Here is a 13,525-nt window from a genome sequence, read left to right on the forward strand (position 1 = left end):
GATCAAACCCTCTACTTTTATCTACTTAAAAACTTGAATTGATACATTATATACACTTTTAGACAACTTTATTCTAATAAAGTAAGTAACACTTTTGAATCATCAAAAGTATGAATCAGTATAGGATTATCATGAAAACCTGGAACTGTGTTTTGTGTGTGTGTGTTTGTGCGTGTGTGCATTCTCGATGTGTGGAAGATGTTTACTTGTGTATGCATACATGTGTATGCAGTTGGACATGTGGGTACCTGGGTACTGCCCCTGGTTGACAATGGATGTCTTAGTTTCTTGCACTTCATGTATTGGAGCAGAGTCTTTTGATGAACACAGAGCTCATTTTTCCTTCTAGTTAGAGGAGATGGTCCACTCAAGAGATGCCATCTCTCCTTCCTGCCCATAAAGGCTACCATGCCCTCTGAGCTTTTACATGGGTTTTGAAGATCTGAAGTCTGGTCTTGATATTTAAATGGTAAGGCTTTACTTGCTATCTCCCCAGCTCTAGAGACAAGATCTTCCAAAACAAAACACAGACAAAAAGATTGTTGTACCCACTGTTGATCCCTAATGGACCCCTTGGACCCCAAACAAGACCTAAGTTGCTTGCTATGGCAAATATCCAAGGGACCTGAGTGCGAAAGAGTGAGAGGTAGGTAAGGAGGAAAAGCTCCCTAGGTTTAAGAGACCTGTTAAGATACACAACTGCGAGTCTCCTGTCGCCCTCACACTGCCTGAGCTTGTCTATCCTGTGTCTGACCTTTCTGGGTTCTGACTATTGTCTTATGTTTTTCTTCTCACAATCTTCTTTCTTTCATTATTAAAATTACATTTATTTATCTGCTTATTTGTATGTGGAGGGTCACATACTACAGCATAGCAGTTGAGGTCAGAGTACAATTTGTAGGGAGTGTGTTCTCTCCTTCCCTTATGTGGGTTCCTGGGGTTTGAACTCAGGTCATCAGGATGGGGGCAACTAGCTCTTTTGTCTGCTGAGCTGTTTGCTAGCCCTGTTTCTTAATTTTTTAAAAAAAGATTGTTGGGTTTTTTCTTTTCAAATTGAGATGAGTGATTTCATTATAAGCTTTATTTTTCATAAAGCACATTTTCATATGACCCAAATAATAAATAATGCACCATTTTCATGTTATTTTATATGTATTCCTAATAGTGTGGAGTAATATTCTTTTCTAATCAAAAATGTAGCTTTGTGAATAAAAATGTGTATGAGGAAATTAGTTCAAACTCCACCGGTTGCTTTGTTTGGGCTGTGGGTAAATACCTGGCCGGTTTCACTTCCTATGTTTAAGTTGCCACATTGTTGGGTTAAAATCCATATTGCCTTTTGCTTCTGTGTGATTCTGTCTGCATTAATTAGAAAAAGATAGCACAGTGTTAAAATTCAAACTTGTGGGTTATTGAAATTTTAAGTTTACCAAGCTTTTCTTTGCTAATGGTTATCATTTAATTGGATTTTTTCATTCTCTGAAAAACTACACGCAGCTCTACTAATTTTTATGATAAATTGTTTTTCAGAATCTATAACATTTTAGCTGCTGAAATTGGAGATGGTTCCTTTGTTGTAAATATGTCAAGGACGAGGCTGTCTTATGTTGAGGCTGGTTTGAGCGAGTTCTCAGAAGGCCCAGCGAAACGTAATGGATTTTGTTTTATGTGGTTTCTAAAAGGCCTGCCATCCTTTGTGAAACTATTCTCACTACCCCAAATACAATGTTTTCTTCTTGTTCAAAAGATTTACCGAATGTACCATTTCAATGAAAGAGTTAAGCCTATAGAAGAGTTACAGACATTTTATAATGAACACTCTGACTTCGGCATGTGTGTGTGTTGGGGTGTGGGCATGTGTGTGTGTTGGGGTATGGGCATGTGTGAGTGTTGGGGTGTGGGCATGTGTGTGTATTGGGGTGTGGGCATGTGTGTGTATTGGGGTGTGGGCATGTGTGTGTATTGGGGTGTGGGCATGTGTGTGTGTGGGGTGTGGGCATGTATGAGTGTTGGGGTGTGGGCATGTGTGTATATTGGGGTGTGGGCATGTGTGTGTATTGGGGTGTGGGCATGTGTGTGTATTGGGGTATGGGCATGTGTGAGTGTGTGTTGGGGTGTGGGCATGTGTGAGTGTTGGGGTGTGGGCATGTGTGTGTATTGGGGTGTGGGCATGTGTGTGTATTGGGGTGTGGGCATGTGTGTGTGTTGGGGTGTGGGCATGCGTGTAGAGACTTAGAGTTGACTTTGGCTATCTTACTTGGTCATTCTCCCCTCATTTTCTGAAACAAGGTTTTCACTGAACCTGCAAGGTTTGGTTTCAGGTAGGCCGGGTGGCCAGCAAGCTCCAGGAACCTGTCAGTCCCTGCAACATATATCTGGCACTCCCTAGTTCTTATTAGCTGACCAATAATAATTGTCCTTGATTTGTCTGTTTTTGGCATAGGGGGAGGGTCAAAACAGAGCCAACTCTGTATTTGTCTTGGTTGGCTTTAAGTGTTAACCTGATATAACTGGGAATCACCTGAACAGGAAGGGAGTTAAGCGAACAGTGTTCCTCTATGATTTCTGCCTCAAGTTCCAGATTAAGTTCCTGCTCTGACTTCTGCTCAGTGATGGACTCTGAGTTGTAAGTTAAAACAAACCCTTTCCTAACCTGAATTGTTTTTGCCCAAAATGTTTTATCACAGCAACATAATAAAACCAGAACAGTATTTATTAGGTGTTATACCAAATAGAAGGTGTACTCGTGTGTGTGTGTGTGTGTGTGTGTGTGTGCTTGTGTATGTCTACTTTAAAATTCATATGAATACCTCCTCTCCCCCTTCTTTGAGGAAGGGTCTGTGTAGCCCTAGCTGTCCCAGAACTTGCTATGTAAACCAGGCTGTCCTCAAACTCACAGAACCCCCTCGTGCCTCTGTCTCTCTAGTGCTCAGATTAAAGGCGTGCATCACCACACTTGGACAAATGCTTTTAATCTCCCCAAATCCTTTGGATTTCCATTAATAAAGATATTGGGACCAGTAAGATGATTTGCCATTTCTGTTTCTTGCTTTCTTAAGGGAGAGATGCTGACACTGAGACTTTGGGCCTCATGCTTGCTAGGCAAGTGTTCAGTCATGAGATGTGTTCCCGGTTATGAGTGACCCATGATCTGAGCACCCGCATCTCACTGGCCTGACCTCCGCTGATGCTTCTTTTATTTAATATGTCTAGGCTCCCACAGGCAGGGTAGGTGCCTTTTACTGGTGCTGAGGGCACAGTGGGCAAGTTGAAGATTGCCCTTAATCCAAACTCTGGAAGCATTTATGTGTTTCCACATCCTAGTTGCTTTCTGACAGTATTTTGATTTTTGCCAGATTGTTTAAAGCATAGCTTCAAACATAGTTTGCTTTTAAATATTCCTGACTCAAAATTGAGTATGTCAGTGTCTTAGTATCTAGATATACATCAGTTTAATAGCAAAGCCTTACAGTTTTCTGTATTCACCAAGCAAAGTTAAGTCAAGGTAAAGGACTATTTAGTCAGCTTCCCAAGATTTGCCTTCAGTGGGTCTCTTTGTCAAGTGCAGCATTTGTTACAGCTAACTTTATTATGCTTCTATTCTTTTTCATTTTTGAAATTTTCTCTTTGCACTTAGACATTTTGAGAATTTTCAAGTGAAAAATGCTGTGTCAGACAAAAGAGGTATCTGGTTTATTGATTTATGTATTTAATAAAAACATACTGTGTTCAGTGTTATGTACTAAAGCCAGGGCCTTGTGTGTGCTAACACACTGTCACTGAACTCTATCCCTAGGTAACTGTATTCTTACTGCATGCTATGGCTTGAATATGGTTTCTGCACCCCCACTCATACAGAAAGACAGTGTCTACTGTGAGGTAGTAAGTGGGTACACTCTTGGTGTTTGGTAGTGAGAATAGGTTTCAATAATGTCATCTGTCACCCGTACCCAGGATTGAATTCTGGTGGCTTTATGAGGAGAGGAAGAGAGCTTTTAACTCCAGGGTGCTTCTCAGTTGATGAGGTCTGCCCTGACTTTTGAGGGTACAGCCTTTCCCCGTGTACTCCCTTGATTGATCTGAGCCTCCTGCAGCCTGCATCATTTGATCTGTCGGCATCCAGACCTCTAGCTCTCTACAGTCACCTTTCTGGACCTTCTCTCTGTTTGGCCAGGTTAAATGGAGGCCCCTTGACCCAAAATCTTCCCTGCTACGAGGTCCTCAGAGTAGCCCGGTTTTTAACAGTGGGATCTCTATTAGGACACTGCTTCTCATGGCTCCCAGTCATCCAGAGTGACAGAGTGGGGTTTCTCTCTACCGTTGTCCTGTCTGTTAGAGAAATCACAGTTTTCATGAACTCTCAGCTGGAGTTGGGGCTTGGGAGGGCTGGAGCCTTGTCTGGAGAGTAGGGCTGCCTGACTGACTTTCTGCTTCATTTTCCTCGCTAGGGAACCAAACAGCCAAAGCTGGGTTTGGCTTACTTTTTGGGGCGAGCCTGTCCTTTTCCTGTATCTTTTCTTTCCTTTGTGCATTCCTTAAGCCCTTTAGCTCTTTGGAATATAGTCTATCTTATTCTTAATCTGTCTCTTTCATTGGATCACCCAAAGACAGCCTTTAGTTCTCTTTCTTATGCAGATATGGTAACCAGTATAAACCTTTGTGTACATGTACATGTGCATTTTGAATGATTTTGGGATTACATGACAGATATTGATGTATCCCTCTTTAAAAAATGTCTGAAATTGAGAGTTTGATATTTTTCCCTCCTTTTAAAATGCTACTATGACTGATCAGATTATAAGTTAAATTGTATCTAAGGCGCTTATTGCTTTCCTCTTACCATCAGACTTTCTCCACAACTTTCCTAGTGTTTATAATTGGGATGGCTGGGCACCTGTTTATTACTTGTGTTGCTAAGGATACATGACTGGCCACTTTGTGCTGGTTGAAGTGTAAGTAGATTCAAGAAGTGTTTTGATGAATCCATGCATTATCAAACCTTGACAAGTTGTTAAAGAGGAGGAGGAGGAGGAGGAGTTGATAGTGGGTGCTTGTGTGGCTGAGGTCAGCATCACTGAGACGCCTTCACTTACAGCTGCTTTATACCAGCTGGTAAATACAATTTCACCTGAATCTGAACGCTTATTTAAAATTATTTTCAGTTTAAGTACTTCAGCAATGAACCAGGTGTGCTTACTTCTTAAGCAATAATTTTCTCAGAAGCCAAGCTTTAACCTTCATCACTTGCATACATTACTAGTCAAACGAGGTAGCTGAAAAACAATTTTCCTTTTTATGTGGGTTATTTTAGTGCTGTCTTGTTATTGTGTAAAGTTTGTATTTTGAGAGGAAGCTGGCACTCATTAATTTGGTAGTTGTCAGCGTTTAAAATATGAACAAAAATCTAGAGATGTCATTGAGATGGTTCTTTGGCAATGCATGTAGATGAGGTAAAAAATGATACATTTTACCAAAATGTCAGTGCCGTAGAACTGTAACAGTTTGATTAGGTATGTATGGGAGCGGATGAAGTCCTGGGGGAATGGGTACTGTGGATACGAGCATGGCCAGACCAAGGGCCCCAGTGCTGGAGCCTCCTGGTTGCTGCTGCTGGTGTGTCTCCATCACAGAGCATGGCCCACTGGACCCCAGCTTTCTGAACGTGTGTCTGTCATGCCTTCCTTCTCTGTGCCCCCAGTTAGGGCAGTTCCTATGCAGTGCAGGTTACAAGGGATGAGCCCACAAGAAGTGCTCCAATAGAGTGAGGTGGAGCATGCTCGATGCATCGTTGTGAGCCATAGAACAGGCGGAATCCAGAGCTAGCGGCTATATGTTGGTTGACACTTTGCAACAGATTCTGAGGGGTCTCAGAGGTGGGGTGAGAACATTGCAGCTTCGTTGGTTTTCAGACTGTTTTGTGGATATGTCCAGAGGAATGAGCAGTGGGGCTTGGGGGAAGAAATAGGAGGAGGATTGCTGCTAGACTCGGTAGCCTGAATGTCTTCCTTTTTTAACTCTTTTTGCTTTGTGGAATCTTACTTGTGACTCTATAGATCTAAGGCTGTTTTCTCACCAAAGGGGAGGCTCCATCAAATCAGATCCAGGGTGGAGTCCAGCTGTGAAGACCTGTCACTTGGGTTATGAAGGGGCTGGCAATCAATTACACTATCTTTTGCAAACTTACCAACAAACCAATATTGTTTTCCTTAAGGGCATGGAGAGAATCACCCTACAAATTGTTGCTAATAGTTGCCAGGGTCCTGAGGAACTGCACCCAGGCTTCAGGGCTCAGCTTTACAAGCAGCCCGGAGAGAGGCCCGTAGCCTAGGGAAGACCTAACTAGTTTTCAAGTTTTCCATGTTTTTGAGTAGGGTGACCACCCGAGTAACCCCGGCCGGAAGCCCCAGTGTTTTGTTTCTGTCTCTTTTCTGTTGAATTCCATAGACTATGCAGAACTTCCACTGGACCAGAAGCTAAACGGCACTGAGGCACTTAAGAAAAAACAGGGGGGATGGAGTGAGGGATGGTGGAGCAGATGTCATGAGCGCAGCCATATGTCCTAGAATCTTGGGATGCCAAAGCCCTACCTGGGTCAGTCTGCGGGCGATGGCAAGAACTTCTCCTGGTCCCAGAGCAGATGTTGACAAAGGGCGGAAAGTGTCAGCCACAGCTTCCTCCTCCCAGATGTTCACTGCTTGTACGTGGTTCCCCATAAAACCCCCAACAAGATTAACTAAACTTGCCTCCTCTTTTGGCTGCAGACAATAAGTCAACCTTTTTCACACTGACGTATAAAATTATTGCTCTGAGTTCTGGGCTACTGCTGGTGTGTTTCCATCAGAATGTACAACCCATCCACACCCAGCTCTTCTGTATATCTGAGTCTCTGTGTCTGTCCTTCATTCATTCTTTTGTTGCCCCAGTCAGGTCAATTCCAAAGCCATGAAGGTAGCACCAGCTATGCATGGACATTGAAATACAGTGTTCATTGCTTCATTTGTATGTGGTTCCCTCTGAATTTGTTAGCTGTAATCTTTTAACAGTATTTTATTATCATGAGACCTATGATTCTTCCTCAGTCAGAGAAGACAGGACTGTACTGAATCTCTCCACAGAGCGTCTGAAAACATCAACTTCTCACTTCGTTCACAAGGTTGGCCTTTACTTTTCCCCTTCTCCTTTGGCTTGGAGCACTCTCTGAATGCCATCGAGTGAGCATGCTTCCCTTATGCTTCTGATAGTCCCTTAACTGAAGAATCCTTGCTCTGACTTTCTTGTGTGGAAGATGTGGCAGGCCTGTGAACAACTCCATGAACCCTCTTAAACTGTGAGCCAGAGGCAGCCAGCTCTTCCTCCTATGAAGCTTCCTCAGAGTATTCTTTCACAGCAGCAGAAAGTGACACACACTGCAAATCATGGAGGAAAAGAACCCTCAACAATATTAAAGGTCCCAAAGCAGCTCCAGCTAGCAGTGTTTGCAGAGACTGAGCTAATGAAATCCAAAGTTGAGGAAAATTCATCTCCCATCTGAATGCATGAAGCTAAGCTGCACTGGAATAGCAGGGCTTGCTGTGGTGGCACACGCTTTTAATCCCAGTACCTCGGAGGCAGAAGCAGGTGGATCTCTGTGAGTTCAAGGACAGCCTGGTCTATAGAGTGAGCTCCAGAATAGCCAGAGCTACATAATGAGACCCTGTCTTAGAAAGACAGACAGACAGACAGAAAACAAACCCATCCACCCCTGCAGTTCTGGGGATCCAGTGTTTTCTTTTGACCTCCTCAGGTACCAGGCACAGAGTGGTGCACATACATACACGCAGGCAAAACATTCCTAACATAAAATTGACTCTTACAAATAAAATAAATTTGAAAAATGTCAAAATTATTCTATTGTTAAATCATATGGATGATCATTCTGGGCCATGGGCAAGAGGGTCTGTTTAAAAGTGTATTACATATATTATAGATGTCTATAAAGGGAGCTATTAAACATATTGGGATTATAGACAAAATATGTCACAGAAGGGAAATTAACTGTGTTACGGGCTCACCTCAGAGTTGGATCTGAATGAATGAAATGTGTCAAATGGACTTTGTATTTCCTCGGTGCAGTACCTGAAGTTGCTCCTGGGAACCTTCAGCATCCTGGGCAGACACTGTCCTTGTACCACATGCAGGGACTCATACATAAACTTAACATTACAGTTGGTGGATGAGTGTAATGAAAAATGTTTTAAAATTGCTTACTTCTGAAGTTAGTCTGCAGTTACATTTATTTCTATTTGATATAAAAGATTACAGGTTGGGGCGGATGTCACGATTATGCAATATATATCGAAAGCGGCAAAACCCCTCTCCCGGTCTTCATTTTTTACCATGCACACATACATACTTCTATCATAATGACAGTTACAGTCATTGTATAGGAACCAGTTCACATAATGTCGTTTCCTCCTTGTCTTATAGTGAAGGTTTTAAAAGGGAGCTAGTTATTAAGATATTCATATTTCAGTTTAGGTGGAGATGAAGGAAAAGATCCTTGGGTAGATGACAGAAAACAATTTCTTGATTTGCACCTAAGAGCTAGTATTGTTTTGGAATAGGTCTTTACTATATAACCCTATCTAGGCTGGTACTCACTCTGTAGACCATCACTGTGACCAAGTACTAGACTCCTTTTTTAATGAAATATAACAGACTTTGGATAGGTGCTATTTTATGGTTTCTAGTTGCTTCTTTCTTTGGTATGGGAGTTTATATAAATGTGCATATGTGTGAAGAATATTGGGTTGGAAACAGTGTTTCTTCATGTTGCATGTGGTAAGTGTTTGAAAGCTATTGCCATAGGTGGATAACTCTGGAGAATGTTTTGTTCTGTTGCAGTCTGAAAAGCAATGGGCTCTCAATCCACATGTCTCTAGTCATTTCACAAAGGAAAAATTCCCTCAAGATAAAAGGAACTACTCCTACTCCCCTACACTTAACAGGTAGATCCGGGAGTCCATCAGTTTTTGTCATATATGCAGCAACATTCTTTCTTCACAAGCCCCTCTTCTCTGCCTCGTATGTAATAGTTAAATTATATGGTTCAGGGATTAGAGAGGTGGATCCATGGTTAGGAGCACATGCACGTATGCGTGCGATACACACACACACACACACACACACGCACACTGAGTACCTGAGCTTAGTTCCCAGCACTCATATCTGGCGGCTCCCAACTGCCTGTAACTCTAGCTTCAGTGGTTTCATTTCCTCTGGCCTCATAGGCACTTACTTCATGTGTGTGCACATTCTCTAGTCTCACATATTAATTACAAAATTAGACTGAATCTTAAAAATTATACACACACAATTATATATATATATATATATATATATATATATATATATATATATCAAATTATATAGTTCACTAAAAAAAAATCCTGAGATGTATCTGGGAAGAATTTTGGCTATCATGTTTCTGGTTTTTAAATGTTCTTTATTAGTATATGCTAATTAATTTGTAATATTGGGCTTCATTGTGACATTTTTATGCATGCATATGATGCATTCACTCATTACACTTTCTTGTCCCAGTTACTTTTTCTTTTTTAATGTTTATTTCTCCTTTCTCCTCCTTCCTTTATTGTCATGAAGTTTCCAGGTCTTTTTTTCTTCTCATGTTAGTGTTGTGACCAACATATGACATTAAACCACTCAAGGGCAGAGAAATTTGTTTTGCTCACAGTTTCAGTGTGTGGTGGGACTGCTGGAGCAGCTCTCAGAGGAATCGGGATTGAGAGCGGGGACAGGCATGAGGCAGACACTTCAGCTGCTTGCCCCCAGCATCTTCCTCCTCCTTCACCCTTCTCAAAGAGCCCTGTTAGCTGGGGCCAGCCATCCAAAACATGATGCTATGGAAGTCCAAAGTACATACATACGTACATACATATACATACATATAAACTTATGTACAGACACACATACATATACACACATACACATAACACACACACATATATACATACACACATATGCATATATATATACCGGAACACTTCTTGTTTTCTCATATAGTTTTTGCTTGTTGGCATTTCTATGATATGAATATTGTCCCAGCAGTGCTGTGTGTTGTGTGTGTGTGGCTTTTGGGAGCATGCATATATGTATGTGTGTGTGTGTGTGTGTGTGTGTGTGTGTGTGTATCTCCCAAATTAAGTTTAGTCTGTGTCTTTCCAGCAGATACTTGGTCTAATTGCGTTTCTCACACCTTCTGGATCTACTCTCAAGAGGAAAAGAAATCTTAAGTTTCTGAGAAGAAAGCTGATTTTTAAGTTTTCAGTTGAAGGAGTTTCATGATTATTAAAAAGAAAAAGAAAAATCAGATCTCTGTGGTTTTCCCATCTTCTTCCTTTTCTGATCCTGACTTGTACATGGATCTTGTGTAAATAAAACAATGAACAAATCATTTCTTTTTTTTACCCAGGACAATCTGATTTACACGACTGCTTCTTTCTGGTATAACAGGATGGCATCTCTTGATCCTTTATTATACTAGTTTCATTGTGTGAGGCACTGAGCAGGATCTCCAGATTCCTAGAAAATCTGACTATTAATCGTGTGGTTATAGGCCCGGGGAAGGATGCATGCATACTGAATGCTTATGCAGCCATTTCTACCCCATCTGTCACAGACTCCCTTATAGTATAGTACTTGTTTTCCAGCAGCAGCAGTTTTTTTTTTTTTTTATTAACTTGAGTATTTCTTATATACATTTCGAGTGTTATTCCCTTTCCCGGTTTCCGGGCAAACATCCCCCTCCCCCCTCCCCTTCCTTATGGGTGTTCCCCTCCCAACCCTCCCCCCATTGCCGCCCTCCCCCCATAGACTAGTTCACTGGGGGTTCAGTCTTAGCAGGACCCAGGGCTTCCCCTTCCACTGGTGCTCTTACTAGGATATTCATTGCTACCTATGGGGTCAGAGTCCAGGGTCAGTCCACGTATAGTCTTTAGGTAGTGGCTTAGTCCCTGGAAGCTCTGGTTGCTTGGCATTGTTGTACTTTTGGGGTCTCGAGCCCCTTCAAGCTCTTCCAGTCCTTTCTCTGATTCCTTCAACAGGGGACCTATTCTCAGTTCAGTGGTTTGCTGCTGGCATTCGCCTCTGTATTTGCTGTATTCTGGCTGTGTCTCTCAGGAGCGATCTACATCCGGCTCCTGTTGGTCTGCACTTCTTTGCTTCATCCATCTTGTCCAATTGGGTGGCTGTATATGTATGGGCCACCTGTGGGGCAGGCTCTGAATGGGTGTTCCTTCAGTCTCTGTTTTAATCTTTGCCTCTCCCTTCCCAGCCAAGGGTATTCTTTTTCCTCATTTAAAGAAGGAGTGAAGCATTCACATTTTGATCATCCGTCTTGAGTTTCGTTTGTTCTAGGGATCTAGGGTAATTCAAGCATTTGGGCTAATAGCCACTTATCAATGAGTGCATACCATGTATGTCTTTCTGTGATTGGGTTAGCTCACTCAGGATGATATTTTCCAGTTCCAACCATTTGCCTACGAATTTCATAAACTCGTTGTTTTTGATAGCTGAGTAATATTCCATTGTGTAGATGTACCACATTTTCTGTATCCATTCCTCTGTTGAAGGGCATCTGGGTTCTTTCCATTTTCTGGCTATTATAAATAAGGCTGCGATGAACATAGTGGAGCACGTGTCTCTTTTATATGTTGAGGCATCTTTTGGGTATATGCCCAAGAGAGGTATAGCTGGATCCTCAGGCAGTTCAATGTCCAATTTTCTGAGGAACCTCCAGACTGATTTCCAGAATGGTTTTACCAGTCTGCAATCCCACCAACAATGGAGGAGTGTTCCTCTTTCTCCACATCTTCGCCAGCATCTGCTGTCACCTGAGTTTTTGATCTTAGCCATTCTCACTGGTGTGAGGTGAAATCTCAGGGTTGTTTTGATTTACATTTCTCTTATGACTAAAGATGTTGAACATTTCTTTAGGTGTTTCTCAGCCATTCGGCATTCCTCAGCTGTGAATTCTTTGTTTAGCTCTGAACCCCATTTTTTAATAGGGTTATTTGTTTCCTTGCGGTCTAACTTCTTGAGTTCTTTGTATATTTTGGATATAAGGCCTCTATCTGTTGTAGGATTGGTAAAGATCTTTTCCCAATCTGTTGGTTGCCGTTTTGTCCTAACCACAGTGTCCTTTGCCTTACAGAAGCTTTGCAGTTTTATGAGATCCCATTTGTCGATTCTTGATCTTAGAGCATAAGCCATTGGTGTTTTGTTCAGGAAATTTTTTCCAGTGCCTATGTGTTCCAGATGCTTCCCTAGTTTTTCTTCTATTAGTTTGAGTGTGTCTGGTTTGATGTGGAGGTCCTTGATCCACTTGGACTTAAGCTTTGTACAGGGTGATAAGCATGGATCGATCTGCATTCTTCTACATGTTGCCCTCCAGTTGAACCAGCAGCAGTTTTAAACAATAGGAAGTGGTGTATTCCTGGGTGAAAGTGGTGCGAGACAGTTAAGCTGCCTTCATGATGTTGGGGTCATAGGACCTTTTTATTTTGTTACTTGGCAATCTTCATACTTTTCATTTTAGAGCTTGAGATGGCTACTTTTGTTTCTAATATTTACCAAATTTTGCAGAGTGAAATTTTGGTTCTTCAGGTCTTCAGAGCCAAGCTAATAACTACACAGGTTAAGTAGAGAGATTTCTTTCCCCTTCCCTCCTTTCCTTTCCTTCCCTTCCCTTCCCTTCCCTTCCCTTCCCTTCCCTTCCCTTCCCTTCCCTTCCCTTCCCTTCCCTTCCCTTCCCTTCCCTTCCCTTCCCTTCCCATTCCTTTCCTTTCCTTTCTTTTCCTTTCCTTTTCTTCAGTGCCCAGTGAAGGGCAGGATCTGGGGTCAGGTTAGAGATCAACTCTAACCTGTAAGTCCTAGCAGGTGAAAGAAGTGAGGGTTTGGGTGTTCAATAAGTGGGTTAACTATTTATAACTTCTCCAGGAGGCTGCCGCTCTATGAATTCTGTTCCCTATTTTCGCCTGACCTTGGCTGCTAGTTCCCAGAGCGCCATGGAAGTGGAAGATTGCCATGCGCTCCGGCAACGCACTATGATGGCAGCAGGGCAGTATGAAGGTGAAAGGACTACCAGCTGGAAAGCCAGTGGGTAGCAGAGTTAGTCTGAACAGGCCTGTCTCTGCTGGGTCTCACACCGTGCTTTTCACAGTCACCACTGCCATGTGATGTGAGTCAGGCATCCGTAGTGTGTGTGTGATGGGTGCACTTGGATAAAGGTGCAGGGAAGAGGAGAGTATCAGGGAATGGAGAACAGAAGCCTTGCCTGGTAGGGAACTTGGGGAAGAAAGCTAGCATGGCACGTGCTGCTGTTAAGGGTACACTGGGAATTTGAAATACCCTCTGAAGGCATTAAACACATGTCTCACTAAACTTCTATTAGGAAAGTAAGATTATGCTTCTGTACTGTTAGGGCAACAGAGAAGGATTTCCTTTTGCAATAGTTTTTTTCTGATGT

General features: G+C 42.3%; 1 protein-coding gene across 10 annotated transcripts in view; it reads left to right on the forward strand.

Moving 5' to 3' along the window:
- Positions 1-13,525, forward strand: part of Immp2l (inner mitochondrial membrane peptidase subunit 2) — a 906,807-nt gene that overhangs the window by 33,956 nt on the left and 859,326 nt on the right. The gene's annotated exons all lie outside the window — the stretch shown is intronic.

The sequence above is a fragment of the Rattus norvegicus genome, chromosome 6, assembly GCF_021556685.1.
Source record: "Rattus norvegicus strain SHRSP/BbbUtx chromosome 6, alternate assembly SHRSP_T2T, whole genome shotgun sequence".
NCBI classification, from domain to species: Eukaryota; Metazoa; Chordata; class Mammalia; order Rodentia; family Muridae; genus Rattus; species Rattus norvegicus.